Genomic DNA, 18,945 nt, shown 5'->3' with positions numbered 1-18,945 from the left:
TGTTCTTGACAGCGTGCTGGACAAATGTACTGTACAGGTGTGCAGTATAACATGCTCTGCTGCGTGTCGAATCGGGGTCGAAATTGTCATTTTACTACCCCAGAAGGACAGGAGTGACAGTCTACAGAAGGACCTGGACTTAAATCATAAGAGATTTGGAAAACCCAGATCCAGAACGGTTCATCTAGTGTTTCCTCCAGCTGTGCTGTACGGAGAGACTTTTTTGTCAGGCGACCACTGGAGACGTGCAATGTGGTGCTGAGGGCATGGATGGTTCATCTATTTGAAAATGAAATTGGTGGGCAACCATGATAAAGGATATGACCAATCTCTTGTGAGAACTTCTACATCTTTGAGGGACACTTCCACTCTCTGAGCGTCCAGCATATCCACAGACAAGTTCGGTCTTCATGGGGGCGCATGGCTGATGTGGCAGCTGACCAAAGATACTGTGAGGAAAATGTCCACATGAGTCAGGTGGGGAAACAGAATGCTGTAGATTTTTTCCACATGAAAAACAAAAAAACACAACACACACAAAAAATCATACACAAAAACATTCAAAATCCTAAAATCCCCCCCACCACACTAGGTTTATCATCAATGATGATGCCAAATCACCATTGTTTTCTCATGTGGGCTGTAACCAAATATGATATATGAGTTTAAATAAATAAGATGGAGAACAAGATTTGACATGACATGATGTTGAGCAAAAATGAGAAAAACTAGTTTAGGTTGTTTGAAGATACTGTCTTGATTTACCAGGTGCATCAATGGCTGTTTATACTTCTACACTCATTTATTTGTTTCATTTGTGTCTTTTCAGACATTGTGGATATTCTGACCTTTCCATTTGCGAGCACCGGTGAGAGGTTTGGTGTCATACACACCTTCTCCTCCTTTAGAAAACAGAGATCTAGAATGGAGACGTACCCCGCTTTTCAAACAGCCAAGGTCAGACTTGCTGTCAAGAGGATTCATTCAAATTCTCACTGCTACAACACCCCATAAACACTCAGAATATCTGAACAACAGCCTAGCAACTCCATAGAAAGTATTAACACCCATTAGCAACTGCCTTAGCAACACTTAACCAGCCAATCAAAACACATAGCAACACAATAGCTACTACTCAAGACATGCCCCTAGAAACACATCCTAAAGGCAACACACACCGTTATTGTCACTCTGAATACCTTAGCAACACCTAGTCTTCAGTCAGAAGAAACCTTCAGCAACACCCTATTTGTCACTCTGACAATACCTTAGCAACACCTAGTTGTGATGCTGAATACCTTAGCATCACTTTAGTCTCAGTCAGAAAACCTTAGCAACACCCTAGGTCGTCAGTCAGAAAAACCTAGCAACACCCTAGTCGTCGTCAGTCAGAAAACCTTAGCAACACCCTAGTCGTCAGTCAGAAAACCTTAGCAACACCCTAGTCTTCAGTCAGAAAACCTTAGCAACACCCTAGTCTTCAGTCAGAAAACCTTAGCAACACCCTATTTGTCACTCTGAATACCTTACATCATTCTAGTTGTCACTCACAAAACCTTAGCAACACCCTATTTGTCACTCTGAATACCTTAGCAACACCCTAGTCTTCAGTCAGAATACCTTAGCAACACCCTAGTCGTCAGTCAGAAAACCTTAGCAACACCCTAGTTGTCACTCTGAACTACCTCACATCATTCTAGTTGTCACTCACAAAACCGTAGCAACCTACAGACTTAGTCTTCGTCAGTCAGAAAACCTAAGCCACACCCTAGTCGTCAGTCAGAAAAACCTAAGCAACACCCTAGTCGTCAGTCATGAGAAAAACCTTAGCAACCCCCTAGTCGTCAGTCATGAAAAACCTTAGCAACACCCTAGTCGCAACAGTCATTTGAAAACCTTAGCAACACCCTATTTGTCACTCTGAATACCTTAGCAACACCCTATTTGTCACTCAGGCAGAATACCTGAGCAACACCCTAGTCGTAGTCAGAAAACCCTAGCAACACCCTAGTCTTCCAGTCAGAATACCTTAGCAACACCCTAGTCGTCAGTCAGAAAAAAACTTAGAATCACCCTACCTCATCAGAAACCCTTAGCACACCCTAGTCGTCAGTCAGAAAACTTAGCAACACCTTAGTCAGAAACCGTTAGCCACCCTAGTCGTCAGTCAGAGACCACTAGCACAAACCCCCATTCAGCAACACCCTAGTAGTCAGTCAGAAAAACCTTAGCAACAACACCTAGTCGTCAGTCAAAAAAACCTTAGCAACACCCTAGTCGTCAGTCAGAAAACCTTAGCAACACCTATTTGTCACTCTGAATACCTTAGCAAACACCCTAGTTGGTCACTACAGTGAATACCTTAGCAACACCCTAGGTCGTTCAGTCAGAAAACCTTAGCAACACCCTAGTCTTCAGTCAAAAAACCCTTAGCAACACCCTAGGTCTCGTCCAGAAACTCTATAGGAGAAAACAGTCAGAAAACCTTAGCAACACCCTAGTCGTCAGTCAGAAAACCTATTTCGTCCCAGTCATAATACTTAGCACACCTATTTGTCACTCTGAATCCTTAGCAACACCTAGTCTTCACTCTGAAAAAACCTTAGAAACACCCCTAGTCGTCAGTCCGAAAACTCAGCACACCTACCTTAGCACACCCTAGTCGTCAGTCAGAAAACCTTAGCAACACCCTAGTCTAACACTAACTTGAATTCGTCAGTCAGAAAACACACATAAACACCATAATGGCTTTGCAAATTACCAGGACAGCTATAGCGCCTCTACATGAGCTCTAACACTCTGGTTTTTTACAGTGGAAAATGTCACATTTTAGTTGTATTCTCTCAGGTGTAATATAAGATAACATAACAGCATTAACTGACTGCAGGGGTCTCCAGCCCGGCTCCCGGAGAGCTACTGTCCTGCAGATTTCAGCTTCCAACCCCAATCAAACACACACTGAACCAGCTAATCAAGGTGTTCAGGGTTACTTGATAATTACAGACAGGTGTGTTGGAGCAGGGTTGAAACTGCAGGTTTGCAGGATGGTAGCTCTCCAGGAGCAGGGGTGGAGATCCCTGCTGTACTGAATATAAACACTGCATATGTGGTGATGTGCTAATGATAATCTTGAAAGCTAGAGATGTTGTGGGATGGTGAAGAGGGTGTTGGCCTGTTGTGTGTGAATTCTCATCTGCCCATCATCTGCTCTCTGCAGGGATGACTCTGTCAGGGTGTGGCTGTACTTGCTGAGCTGGTGCAGCCAGTCATTGTGTGGCCATAGTCAAGCATGTTAATGAAAAGCAGGAACTATGGGAGTCCACTCATTATGCTTGGTCTGACACAGGTAAGCCAGCCAGGGTCGCATTCCATTGTGTGACATCACTGCATGTTTAAAGGAATAGTTCAGCCACATCTGGAAAATTCTAAAATTGATAATAAAATGCCAGCATGATTTTCAGTCTGAAATGTAAGTTATTATTTACTGTAATATATATTTCCATCATAAAAACATGTCACTATGTCTTTGGTTCTCAGGTGATATAGTGGTTGCAGGTGCAAATGTTGGATGGAGAGGAGAAGCCATTTACAGCACACGCAGCTTTTACCCCTCCATACCCTGGATCCGTCTGGACATCTTCTTTCAGGTGTCAGAGGTTATTCACCATTCATATTCATATGCAGTCATGTGCACACTTTTTTTTTTAGATAAGTGACACTGAATACATACAGAGGCACAACCTATGAAAAAATTTATTCACGGTGTGAATGTGTTGGAAACTGAACTTTTGGATGTTTTTCTCATGTCAGGCGAAAACTCACAATTACAAAGATCTTACCTGGAGAAATTTACTTTGGAGACCAATCATTTTTTTGAGTAAGATCCTAACACCTACACAGAGAGAAAAAAAAAAAGTCGCTTTGGGAAAAAAAAAATTATTGTTGTTATAATTGTATTATTTTGTAGAATGAACTGTTCCTAAGTAATTTGGCTTGTTTACAAGTAAAATAATATATATAAATTGTATTATTTTAACCAAGAAATAAATTGAACAAAATATAATTATTTTCAGAAAATTAATATAATTTTCAATAGTCTAAGTATATTGGCTTGTTCCAATGACAGATTTTTTTTCTCTAGTTTTAGGTAAACATTCAACTAAATGTAATTATTTTTTTTATCGTTTTTAATCCTTTTTACTGCAATTTTTTTATAGTGTAGATCATGTTTTGTAAAAACTCTAATTCTTTTCTCCTTCTTTTTTTCAGTTTTCGTCAGCCGGTTCAATTCAATTGACACATCAGGATATTTCGTGATTGGTGGATGCAGCTACTTGCAGGGGTTTCATGGCTAGATTGGACCAATCATGATACTATCGTTTAGGCTCAAAAAACGTGAGTCCTCTCGTATCAATAGATAAATGCATATGACGAAACCAATTTATTATGCCAATATTATCACGATTGCAGCATGCATTCAGACATTCTTATGCGATAATATCTTGTACCATTTCTATTCAAGGTTACAAACCCCCTGTCCCTTGTTAGGATGCTAAAGGAGCTGGACAGACTCCACAGCCACTGTGAGGAAATGAGGCATGTTACCGAAGACTATCTGCAAGCATTAAGACAGGAACCGAGACGTCTCTAGAGGTCAGTTACAATGAACGTGACTACAATCTAAACTTAAACTCATGTGACTTTTTGCCTCAAGCTCTCAACAGATCATGCAATTGAATAACTGGACTAATCAGAAGACCACTCACATTGGCATGCCATCTCAAATGTTATATTAATCACATCTGAAATGCCTGAACCAAAAAATCTGACATCAAAATTATTTGTCGTTGAAACACAAGAAAACATGACAGAAAAAAAAGAGCTCCCCTGCTACAGCAACTGTCCACTTGCATTATTGATAATTTGCACCAGTTTCCCAGCTAAGCAACCACTTTGAAATGGAAACATTTATTTGCAAAATGTTTGTATTATTTCCATTTTTCATATAGTTAAATTTGCAACTTTGAATGAAAACATAGATATTGTTGATAATAGTGTGATACATTTTTGTCAAAAAAGAAAAAGTTTTACTCGTACTTAAATCTCATTTGGGGTCATATTTTTCAAACATACTTTATTGTGATTGGATTGAAGTTGGTATCAATTGCAACAAACCTGGTACACCCCATTTAAATGTGCTAAGCACCAAGATTTGAGAGTTTTGGCCCTTCATATTACAGGGACAGCAAATGCAAATGATTAAACAAGTAAAAACAAAACATTCTTTTTGGTTGAACAGTTGCTAAAGACTTTGTTGTTTTTGGTGATCAGATGTTTGTGAGTCTTATTATGGAGGCCTTAAGAGGAATAGTTTGGTCATAGGGAATGCGCTCAAACTTGGTCGTGGGACCAGCAAAGAAGATTCAACCTCACCCCGAGGCTTCTAGAAGAACATCAGGAGCTCATAAAAGGTAGCAGTGGTTAATATCATCATCTATAATGTGAACTATGATGACTCCTGGTGGACCCGGGTTTCCATTCTGCTTTCTTCTTCAGGTCTGGGCCACAAGCAGAAGACATAGTGCTAAGTCTAGGCCGAGTGATTTTCCAGGATGCTGTAAAGACAATATCTAAAGCAGAGGAATCTGATGGTGGTCTGGATCTCAGTCCAGTGGTTATTGAGCAGCTTCAGGTGTCCTCCTGCTGGGGTCACCAGCACTCCTCTCTCCTGCTTGCTACCCTGCTCCTGGCCGGCCTGGGCGTCCCAGTGGACCTGGAGCAGGTGGGGAACCACAACACCTGAGCATTCCACAGAGCCATTATAAAAGAGCCATTCAAGTCAACATGGAATCAGAATTGACCTTATTTACCTTCTTAAAGGGATAGTTCAACCAAAAATGAAAATTCTGTCATCATTTACTCACCCTCATATTGTTCCAAACCCATAAGATATTATATAATGTAATATTCAGCCAGATACACATATCGTTTGATCCAGCAATGACTGTCAAAGTTTGATCTGTAACTGTGGATAACATCTTTTTCTCAGGGTCATGTGTATAGTTTGATAGGCGCTGTCTCTGATGACCGTCTCGCTCTGATGCATTTGGGATACAAGCACATGCAGGGTCTGGACGGTTTCCCTAAAGACCAGAACACAGCATACGGCTACTACGCCACATCGGCAAGCAGACCAGCCTAGACCGTGATAAAGTACAAGACTCTTGGGTGAGTTACACATTTATCTTCAGAGATTGGTAATCTATGTAAATGTAAACGTCACTTTCATAGGTATAGTACATAAGTTGTATTTAAACCAGCTCTGGATGTTTGTATTTACCTTGATAATAGAATTATTTCAGAAGAATTGCTGTAAACTAGGGCTGTCATTACAGTTAATTGAATGACTTTATTAATTAATTCAGATTAATCACAAATAATCACATATATTTTTTGCTGAGAACAAGCCCCAAATGAAGGTAATATGAAAGATATTACATTATTGTGGCAGACCATATAAATTACAAAAAAAGAAGAAAAAAAAGAATATTCCAAAAACATTACTTGTATTTATAAATGCCTTTGTACAGATGATGACTTGAATACCCTTTAATAACCAAAAATTTGTCACAAGAAAAGTCTCAGTGAAAGGCTGAAATGCCTTAAAAAAACTTTGATATAAGCTTTTAATAATGTTTTGTTTTATATATTTTCATTAGTATTAAAGAACATTTGTAGTAGTCACAATGAATAAAAATGTTTTATATATTATATATATAATAATATAATATATTATGTATGTATTATATATGTATATATATATATATATGTATATATGTGTATAATGGTGCTGTCAATACATCCAATAATAAAAACTTTGTTTAGCATAATATATGTATGTGTGTGTCTATATTTATTATGTATACATATCTGTAAATACACACATGAATGTATATTTTGAATAAATTAATAATATATAACAGTAACATACATGTAAATAGTTTAAAAAATATGTAAATACAAAAATACACAGAAACACACATATTATGTTTTATATTAGGATGCGATAAATCACGATTAATCATTTTGACAACACAAATATATATATATATATATATATATATATATATCTATATATTATTACTATATATATATATATAAATAAAATATGAAAACAAACATGAATACAAAGATTTTCTTTATAGACTTTCTGCCAGAAAGATTATAATATTAGAATGCTAATTAGTGAAAAAAACAATTTCATCAATTCAGTTTCCCAAACATGCTTGTCTAAACACACTAAATTAAATTTGATTTCAGTCAGTAAAATGTAGTTCATTTGAATCATGCATACACTAGAGGCTGCAGAACGTAAGGGAATTTACATTTTTGCAAATGACCATTTGCTAATACAATGGTGGTTTAGTATCAGGTGGATCTTTTGTTTATCGGCGAGCACAGTCAAATATTTAGAAAAATGACACTGCTGAAGTGCGTTCAGTTGGTGTGTTAACGAAATATTGGACTGAAACATTTGTAAACACAAAGACACACCCAGACTCGCTGTCTCAGGCTGACATACAGTAAACTGAACATCCTGGATCATCAGGTTAACCGTCCGCTGGTTTGGGAGATTAGCATTATTTTGATGTGAACTAATCCTGTGTAAATGTGTCTCCTTCTCTGCAGCAAACTCTCACAGAACATGTTCATTTAAACAATGACGATGATCTCCATACTCAAACGGGCGAGCTGGGCGACATTGTGCAGTATTTGAAACACCAGGCTGACAGAGGAGATGTAGAATCTCAGGTCTTCACTTTTTATCCTTGCTTTCTCGTGATCCCTCTGTGTCTTTGTGATATCTCTCAAGTTAAACTTGAACTTTTTACTTTAGTTCTTCTGATTTAGAACATGCAGTCAGAATGTGCTGAAGTGGATTAAGATCATTTACATTGAATACACTGTATTTACCAAAAAAAAGTATTTAGAGTCTTTTGAAGAATTCAAATCCTCGAAAAGAATGTTCTTTAACAGCATCGTAAATATCTTAAAATTAGGATAAACTCAAATTTGTTTTAAATAAATTAAATATAGATTTAACTTAGTCAAAAACGTGTTTTGTTGTTCGATGAGCATTATTAGGCTGCTGCCCCTTTAAAACAAAAATCTCACTGGATTATTACAATTAATGGCAAAATAAATATTTGGAAATGTAAACTGATATTTCCTCCTGACACACTACAGCAAACTATAGAAATATCTGACTTAAAAACATTTTTAGCTGGTGAAAATACTGTGTCCTGTGTATGTATGTAAAATATTTGAGACCTTCTTAAGAATTTTTAAAGAATTGCACTTGTGAAAATTCTTAAGTAAGTCATAGACATTTTTTTCTTTTTAAAGAAAACCAGAGCTGGGGCTCAGGGTCTGGGACAAAATTTTTCAGTTTCTTTAGAAACTTAATTTTCAATAATTATTTTCAGTTTTGAATGAATTAATTAATTAATAGAAAGAAAACAAAAAGATTTTCATGGACCCCAATTTGTGTTTGTGTAATCGTTCTAAATGAAAGTATAAAAGTTAGGAAAAAAACAGGATGAAAACCTACTCTTTATACTAATAATTTCTCATTAAAAGCCAAATCATGTGAAAAATCCACAGATGACAACGATAACCAGGGTTTCATAGAATATGGTAACAAAATATTCCCATAATATTACAGGTAATTGTTACTTAATTTGAGCTATTTTAACGTTGTTGTGGGCTGATATTTCTCGTAGAAATCTCTGGCCAGGATGCATCTATGGGGCAGTAATGGGGTGGAGAAAGACATTCGAGCAGCAGTCATGTGGTACGCCAGAAGCGCCCTGCAGATGGTCGATCCCTCCGCCATGTACGACTATGCCATTCTCCTCCTAAAGGTGATCCACAGGTTACATGGAAATCTCGAGCCGTATCTTTTCAAGCATTTGCATTGTAAAAAGCACACACACGTTTGTTTTGTATAAGTAGAAACTCCAGACACAAGATTAGGAAAATAAATGTAAAATGGTGTATCTGTAGATACTTTCAAGACTACCTGTCACATAGACCTGAGAAACAACTGCCTGCTTTGTGCTTGAACAGGGCACAGGAGTGAAGAAGAACCGAACGCTTGGCCTTGAGCTTCTGAAGAAAGCTGCCGACATGGTGAGTACAAGTCTGAGCATGTTTGTGGTTGTGTGTTTGTAGCTTTGTGGTTTCTATAATGGGCCATGTGTGTTTTTCTCAGGGTTCTGTAGAAGCTCTGAATGGACTCGGATGGTACTACAGTAACATAGTAAAGGACGGAAGAAAGGCCTTTCGATACTTTGAGTTGGCGGCTCAGAATGGCAGTCGTGATGGGCTCTTCAATGTGGGCGTCTACCATTAAAATGGTCACAATCCCGACAAACCAGACAGCAATGAGGTCAGAGGTCGCACATTTAAAAGGAAACAGTTCACACCAAAAAAATAAAAAATTGCTGTTAATTTTACTCATCTTCATGTTGTCCAAGATGTTGGTGACCTTTTTTTCTTAACAGAAAAGAAGATTTGTAGCTGAAAACCGTGGTACTTGGTGATTCATATAATGCCATTCAGTGGCTGCCCATCTTCAATAATTTAAAAAAGCATATCAAAGAACACAAATGAATACCCATGGGCCTCCTGACGATATATTGAGGTCTTATGTTCTGCGTAAAAATTGAACATTATTAACAACATTATTACCTATAATCCAGAGGAAATACGACTCTTTGCCGCAAATTGATTCTTCGGTCCAAGTCAAACAGTTTCCTCAGTTTGTTTGTTTGTTTTATTTATAAAGCACAATTTAATACAACAGCAGTTGCCCAAAGTGCTGTACAACAGACTTCAATCTAATACCAATAATACATAAAACAAATAATACAAAAATAACATACATACACAATTAGTCCAAGTTCAAAATAAAACATGCCTCCGGACCTTATCGAGATTAAAAGCAAGGGATAATAAATGAGAATTTTAATTGAGCTTTAAAAATAGATATTGATGGAGCCATTCTGATATGCAGAGGTATGTTCCACAGTTTAGGTGCAGCAACTGAAAAAAGCCCGATCACGCCTAAGTTTCTGTTCCCTAAGAAAGTTCCCTAAGTCTGGATCTAGGAATAGTCAAGAGCAGTTGATCAGAGGACCTAAGAGATCTAGCAGATGTGTGCCATTTTAATAAAGCCAGCAAGGTATGGTTGGAGCCAGACCATTTAATGATTAATAGTCAAGCCGTGAAAAAATGAAGGCATGAATGACTTTCTCAAGATCATTAATAGAAAGAAAATCTTTACTTTCGCCAAGAGTCTCAGATTTAAAAAAAAACTGGATTTGACAACAGTGTTTATTTGTTTATGAAATTTAAAAAAGTTTTGTCAAAATAATACACCCAGATTCCTCACAACTACCTGTATTATATGGGACCAGTGGACCAAGATTGAGGTTAGGAGGCACAAAATTATCGGATGGCCCAAACATGATGATCGCTCTGTTTTTTTTTATCAAGTTTTAAAAAAATTTGCGACATCCAGCTTTTTATGTCATTCAGACAGGCTAGGAGGGGAGTTAAAAGCACTCTTATTATTTTGTTGCCAGTGGTAGATAAATTTGCGTATCGTCAGGATAGCAATAAAAGTAGACACCATGCTTCTTGAAAATAGATCCCAAAGAAGCATATATAATGAAACAAGAAAGGAGCAAGAATGGGACCCTTGAGGAACCCCACAAGTTAGTGGAGCTGGAGTTGAGAAAAAATTCACCCAGATTAACTGCAAAGCTTCTGTTAGATAAGTAAGACTTAACCCACTGAAGGGCAACTCCTCGAAAGCCAACGTAATGTTCAAGATGAGAAACCAAGATACTATGATCTATGGGGGGTATCAAATGCCGCACTAATATCTAATACCAAGATTGCTGAAGCTTCAGAATCAACGCTAAATAAAATATCCATTATAAACTTTTAAAAAAGTGCCGATTCAGTACTGTGTTGTGCTCTAAAACCTGACTGAAAACTTCAAACACTGAATTTCTCATCAAGAATGTCTGTAATTGGATAAAAACTACCTTCTCCAGAACTTTCGAAAGGAAAGGTAGTTTTGAAATGAGAAAACTCTGTAGGGTCCAAATTAGTTTTTTTTTCAAAACAGGCTGCACTATTGCATGTTTAAAATAAGATGGTACAAAGCCCGTAGACAGGCAACAATTTATTATAGCCAAAATCCTTGGGCCAATAACATTAAAAACCTGTTTAAAAAATGTGTGTAAGAAGAATGTCTTAAGGGTTTGTAGACTTCAAATTTTCAACAATCTCAGCTAACATTGTGAGAGAAACAGGTTCAAACTGATAAAAAAAGAGCAGAGCATGAAACAGTTGAAATCATTGGATCATAATCAGGTAACTGAATAGAAGATCTAGTATTGGCAATCTTCTCAATAAAGTGATTACGAAAGTTTTCACATGTTTGCAGAAAGACATCAATACAGTCAGATTCAGGAGGATTAATGGCAGAGTTCAAGGTACTAAATAAAACTCTAGGGTTGCAACGATTTTTGACAGCGAAGCCCTAAAAATATAAGAAACTTGTCCTTCTTCCATTTGCGCTCTGCGCGTCTACAGACCTGTCGGAGTGCACGAGTAGAATCATTTAACCATGGTTCTGATTTAGATTTAATGTACCTAACCTTTAGTGGCGCAATAGAGTCAAGGGTACCGGTACACGCAGAGTTAAATGAAGAAAGTAATTCTTCAGCACTTAAGTGAGAAGGGGAGCTTCCATTATTCACATTAAAAAAAGAACCATTACTGTACAAATTACCAAAAATCAAGAACAGTCACAGAATTCACTGTACGGAGCCGACGTGCAGGTATACATGGTTTAACAGCTGGTCTTGGAAAGGAAACTCCAAAAACCACAGACTTGTGATCGGAGGAGCCATTATCAATAATTTCAACCTCACATACAGATAAACCATAGGATAGGATAAGATCCAGTGTGTGGCCATGTTCATGTGTTGGACCTGTCACAGATTGAACGAGATTAAATGTGTCAATAAGATTTAAAAAGTCTTTAGCCAGTGCATTCAAGGGACAGCAAACATGTATGTTAAAATCTCCTAGAATGAGGATTCTGTCATAAGTAGTCATAATTCCTCCTAAAAATTTGGTAAACTCAGTAATAAACTCCTTGTTTAATTTGAGTGGTCTGTAAACCAACGCACATAGCACACAGTTTGTTGAGTTAACATGCATCAACTGTAATTCAAAACTAGAATAGACATCAGGCTGCAAGCTCAGGCCATCAATTAAAAAAAAAAAAAACTGATGCAAGTCCACCACCACGACCAGTAGTGCGGGGGGAATTAAAAAAAAAGGTACAATCCGGTGGTACAAGCTCAGTGAAAGAGCTAAGGTTTCCAACATTAAGCCAAGTCTCAGTCACAAATAAAAAATCCAGATCTCGTGAAGTGAAAAAGTCATTCAATATGAAGGTTTTATTAACTAACGATCTTGAATTAACCAGAGTCATTCTGAGCAAGATCGAATCATGAGCCGACTGTGATGCACAACACAGCGGGCGAGGGTTTGTTAAATCCACTCCACCTGTGGGGATACGAGGCAAACATACCTGAGGGAGAATCATGTCCAGTGCAGGTACAACGGGGCAGATACAGCGACTCCACACAGCGCCCAGAGCAAACACGATCTGAAATCAGCCAATATAAGGATATGAATTAGGAACTACAGAGGACGCCAGGAACACTTTCCATCTGGTGTAAACGCTGCCTCGCTTCCCACATCTATGGTGCCGTCTTCTTCTGGAAAAGGCACAGGGCAGTCAGCACAAACTTACCGGTATAGAAGACACAACCGGAGGAAAATAGGTGCATGATTTACTTAGATCCTGCTTAATCAACTCCTCAACAGAAATTCGAATGTCAAAGTGTGTTTGTCTATCATAGATAAGTGCAATAGAAGCATGTTGAATAATCATACATAAAAACAGTACAATAACAAACAGCCAGGTAAGTCGCAGATGGCTAGCCGCACACACCGGCAACATCTTGCATCAGTGACTGTTGGAGGAACTGGAGCGCTGAATGATTCATTCATCATAGGATCAGATACTCTGCTATTTTGGCTCATTTCGAGTCCGAGTGATTGTCAGGCGCCTAAAAGCAAGGTTTGATTGAGCAACTGATCAGTCAATTTGATTGAGTTTTAATCTGTGCTACTCAAGCTGATTTGCTGTACTGGTTCAACTAATGTAGTTCACTAAAAAAGAATTGGTTCAAAAAATGATTAATTTGTGAGCTGGACATCACTCCGGACCATTTGTCTGAGGCTCTTGATTACAGGAAATAATGTTGTAAATATTGTTCAGTTACTTGCACAGACTGATCGTTTCACTTCATAAGACCTTAATCTTCAGGAGCCATGGGTATTAATTTTGTGTTGTCTGATATGCTTTTTTAAATGATCAAATATGGGCAGCCACTGACTTGCATTGTCTGAAAACACCAAGGGACTACGGTCTCAGCTAAAAAAAATTTCTTTACTGTTCTAGAAAAGTAGAAGAAAGTTCTTCTAACTTTCCCTTTAACCTTCAATTGATAGTTAAAAATGGAGAGCTTCATATTTTATGGCATGAGTTTATATCTGTTGATCTCAATGATTTTTTTCAGACTGCTGCGTTCCACTACTTCTTGGATGCGGCTCAGTTGGGTCACGTGGACGGCGCTGTGCAGTCGGCATTGTTTCTTTCCACTGGATCCATAAAAGGAGTGCCGAGAGATCCAGACAAAGCTGTGCTGTATGTCAGTCTCTCATATCCTGCTCACCTGAGCACAACACTCAGCAATCCTTCAATGACTTCAGTTAGCACAGCTGCCACCACACATAGACTGAAAAACATTGACAAGTTTGACAGATTTGACAAAATGTCTAAATGCAAATGTCAGGTTCATCTGATCAGTATTCAATATGTTTTGTTATTTAATATGCTTCTCTCTTTTGTTGGGTTTCCCCATTTCTTCAGGCTGTTGAAGCAAGTCAGTGAGACGAATGGACACCTGGGCTTCATGGTTAAAGATGCTCTTCAGACTTATCAAAGAGGATCATGGTGAGATATCCATCTATCCATCCATCCAATCATCTCTTCATTTATTCATCCATCCTTTCATACTGTATATCCATCCATCTATCCATCCATCCCTGCATACAGTCCATCCATCCATCCATCCAACCATCCATCCATCCATCCATCCCTGCATACAGTACATCCATCCATCCATCCAACCCTTCATCTATCCATCCATTCATCCCTGCATACAGTACATCCATCCATCCATCCATCCATCCATCCATCCAACCTTTTATCTATCCATCCATTCATCCCTGCATATCCATCCAACCTTTTATCTATCCATTCATTCATCGCTGCATACAGTACATCAGCCAGCCATCCAAACCTTCATCTATCCATCCATTCATCCCTGCCATCCATCCATCCATCCATCCAACCATCCATCCCCATATATGACATTTATCCATCCATCCATTCATCCATCATCCATCCACGCATCGCTTCATAATTCGATCTATCCACCCATCCTTCCATAAATCATCCATCCATCCATCCAACATCCTTCCATCTATCTATCCTTCCATTTTTCATCCTTCCTTCCATCCTTCCATCCATTCGTGACATGCAGCCAAGTATGGTGACCTATACTCAGAATTTGTGCTCTGCATTTAGCTCATCCAAAGTGCACAAACACAGCAGTGAGCACACACCCAGAGCAGTGGGCAGCCATTTATGCTGTGGTGCCCGCGGAGCAGTTGGGGGTTCAGTGACTTGCTCAAGGGCACCTGTATCCAAACCTCACAAATGTACACATTTGGCTGAAATAAGAAGTACTGTATCCAAACCTCACAAATGTACACATTTGGCTGAAATCCTTGTACATACAGTACATCCATCCATCCAACCTTTATCTATCCATCTATCCATCATCCATCCCTGCATACAGTACATCCATCCATCCATCCCTTCATCCATCCATCCATCCCTGCATACAGTACATTCATCCATCCACCCATCTATAATTTGATCTATCCACCCATCCTTTCATAAATCATCCATCTATCCATCCAACATCCTTCCATCTATCTATCCTTCCATTTTTCATCCTTCCATCCCATCCAATCTCTTAGGGTAAAACCCTTGAGTTGTACTGTCTTGTTTTCTAGGGGTCATGTGATTTCAGAAAACTTCTGAATAAAAGTCAAATGGGCACTTTTATGATAATTTTCCTTTTTTTGTCTAAAAAAATATTTATTTATTATTCACAAAGGAAGTGTAATGTTTGTGTGACTGTCTATTCAAGGGATGAAGCGTTGGTGAAATATGCCATGCTGGCAGAAACTGGTCTCGGTGTGGCACAGCACAATGCTGCCCATCTGTTCAGGTGAACAGTCTCAAAATCTGGCGGGGTCAACCATCTCAAACATTTCATTTCCCTTTTGTTGTTTTTTTTCTAATCCTATTATTTCATGTGTTTTTTTCCAGCTGTTAGATCACAGTTCTGCCTGTCAGTGGAGGTACCACAACTACTCCACCTACAACCACATCCCTCAGGAAGCTGGTGAGCCTCTGCAGACCAGCAGAAATGACACTATGCCATACTACTACTTCTCTTTCTCATAATAGTTTTCTTGGTCCACCTTCCTCTCTCTCTTACTGCTTTTATCTGCCTCTGTTTCTTTGCGTTGTGCAGGCTTGTTGCGGATGGGAGATTATTACAGTGAACTGGCTGATATGGTGAAGGCCATAGACATGTACAGTACAGCAGCAGTGCATGGAAGTGCTGAGGTACACACACACACACACACAGTTTGTCCAAAGTAGATTATAGATTTTGGAATCCTACAAAAAAAATCGAAATGCATCAAACATCAAATCAAAAATGACTTCTTTAGAATATATATTTTTATGTTAAATAATGTGCTGATATTTGTTTGTGTGATCGTCAGGGCCTCTTTAATCTGGTCATGTTAATTGAAGAGGGTTATGAAGTTCCTGACATCATTCTGGATCAGATGGGACTCTCAGATGCACACAATGTGAGCCGGAGCGCTGTGGTGGCAAATCTACTATCCAGGTTTGTGTGTTCTATGCTGTCTGTCATTTGCTTGTTAGTTTATGTGTTTTTTGGAAGAAAACTCTTCAGTTCTGTGGTTGCTTTGAATTATGCAAAACATGGTGCAAAACAAGTGAATGGCCTTTGTAATGCTGTTTCTTTTAACTCTCTACTCATCGAAGAATTCTGAAAAAATAAAATAAAAAAATGTGTCGGGGTTTCCACAAAAATATGAAGCAGTACAGCTGTTTTCAACATTGTTAAAAATAATAAATGTTTCTTGAGCAGCAAATCAGCATATTATAATGATTTTTGAAGGATCATGTGACACTGAAGACTGGAGTAATGATGCTGAAAATTCAGCTTTAATCACAGGAATAAATTACATTTGAACATATTCAAATAAAAAAAAAAAGAGTTATTTTAAATGAGAATAATATTTCACAATATTACTGTATGTTATTAAATAAATGCAGTCATGGTGAGTTTAAGGCATTTTATACATAAGAGATAAAACATTTAAAAAAAAAAAACTGTTTATTTTATTTTGGAACTTGGAGTAGATTTAGTATAGTTTTGGGTTTGGTTATGATGTGGATGTTAGGCTACCATATTTGTGGTTAATTAAAATGTTTAATGCTTTTGAACAGTAATATTTTTAATGTTTTTTTTTTTTAGTCTCTTCTGCTCGCCAAGCCTGCATTTATTTGATCCAAAATACAGCAAAAACAGTAAAATTCTGAAATATATTTACTATTTAAAATAACTGTTAAATCTATTCTGTTTGAATAGATTTAAAAATGTAATTTATTCCTGTGATTTCAAAGCTGAGTTTTCAGCATCATTACTCCAGTTTATTATCAATGTTTCCTGATGAAATTTGTATTATTATTATAAAATTATTATCAAAAATATTTATTATTATTATTATTATTATTATTATTATTATTGTTGTTGAAAACAGCGGAGTTGAATTTTTTTCAGATTTTCTTTGAATAGATCAAGCGAACAGCATTTATCTGAAACAGAACTTTAACAATTTTGTAACATTATAAATGTCTTTATCATCACTTTTGATCAATTAAAAGCATCCTTGCTAAATAAAAGTATTAATTTCTAGAATTTCTTTCCCAGTTTTACTGCTGCAAAGAAAAGTAGTTTCAGTGGCCCAGAAAGTTGCATAATTGGATGTAAACAATTTTTTTTCTTGTGATAACATGCACCGGTAAATCAATCACAAAGACTAGCAATGTGCTCTAAAAAGTAAACAGGGCCCATTATAAATTCATGTTGAGTTTAAGAACAATGCATGTCAATTGAAGTCAAGTACAGGTGAACACACCTGCATGAATCTGCTCTCTCCTCATGATCCTCTTCCTCCTGTAGGTGCAGGGCGTTTGAGGAGGGGGACGTGACTCCATGTTCATTAGTCCTGTGGAGGATGGAGCTGCTGCGAGCGTGGAGAGACTTTACACACAGCTCTGTTCAGCTGACGCTGGCCTGCGGGATTTTTGCCACACTCACAGTTTTTGTATTTGCTGTGCTGTTACGAACTCTTCTGGGTAAAACATCCATCACTAAAGCAAACTTATTTCCTGATCATTTCCCCCCTCTCACACCAAAAATGACCGAAATGCTATCATAAAAGTGGTCCATACCATATACATATATTATGTAGTATTACCTTGTTATAAAATGAAAACATTTATGAAAATATTGAGTGAGCTGATAAATGATTAATCAGTCAATCAATTGATTTAGAAACCCATCATTTTATTTTCTTACACTTTTTCTTGTTTTACCATCAGCATGTTACCATGCGCAATACCGATCAACCAGCCAATCATCAGAGAGACATAATGAACCTGAACCCTCCGGGGACGAAATCAGCGACAGTCCACTGGAGACCAGAACAGAAAATCAACAGCAGAGTTACCAGCCTACAGCCGCACACAATCACCTTTCAGTGCAGAAAACATCTGATTTAATCGTGACAGTGACTGGAGTGTGTGCATGTGTCATCTTCCTCATGTTCATTTCCCATCTGCTTTGAAAAGAACATAAGACTATCCTTCAATAGGTTATACATCAGCCGTCACTTTCGATCAACATTCTTCAACTCAGGTCACTGCAGGAGAACTGAACCAGTATATATGCACCTTAAGTCGCTTTGGATAAAAGCATTAACAAAATGGTCAGACACTTTCTCAGTAACCTATGTTGTTTGGCACTTCCTTTAAGTGAAATAAAGTTTGAATACTAGAATGTTTGCAGTGCAAATAAATGTCACATGATCCGTGATGGTTCTCTTCTTTTTCTTTCATCTGAATAGCTACAGCTACAGTCTATGTGTAAGTAGTTTGTGTTTTTACAGTTCACACTGCACGCGAGCAGAGTACAGCAGAAAACATATTGAAATGATGCAATATACATATTTACTAGCATAATCTTTCACAGTATAGGGTTTTAAGAAGCAACAAATAACTGACTCCTGTTTTTATTAACCAAGTTTAAGTAGTATTTAGTTATAAATGTGTATGTCCTCGTCTCATATGTTTTCACACCTATTAGGATCTTAACATTGATTTAAAGGCTTCTGTGACTTGGATCTTTATGTGTGAAAGTATGCATGATCTGTTGTCAGTTATAAACCTCAAGATGGCGCCACAGCTCAGGAATGGCTAATCTGAACTTGAGTTATGTTTTTATTATTATTGTTATTACCATTCTCATTAAAAGATGCTTTGTCAGC

The 18,945-nt window shown here is 37.8% G+C and overlaps 1 pseudogene; it reads left to right on the top strand.

Moving 5' to 3' along the window:
• The first annotated feature begins 427 nt into the window (after window positions 1–427).
• On the top strand, window positions 428–18,494 carry LOC122142013 (annotated as a pseudogene).
• Window positions 18,495–18,945: the final 451 nt, after the last annotated feature.

Source organism: Cyprinus carpio, chromosome B23, assembly GCF_018340385.1.
Source record: "Cyprinus carpio isolate SPL01 chromosome B23, ASM1834038v1, whole genome shotgun sequence".
NCBI lineage: Eukaryota > Metazoa > Chordata > Actinopteri > Cypriniformes > Cyprinidae > Cyprinus > Cyprinus carpio.
The sequence above is the reverse complement of the archived record's forward strand: the minus strand, read 5'-3'. Positions and strand labels throughout refer to the sequence as shown.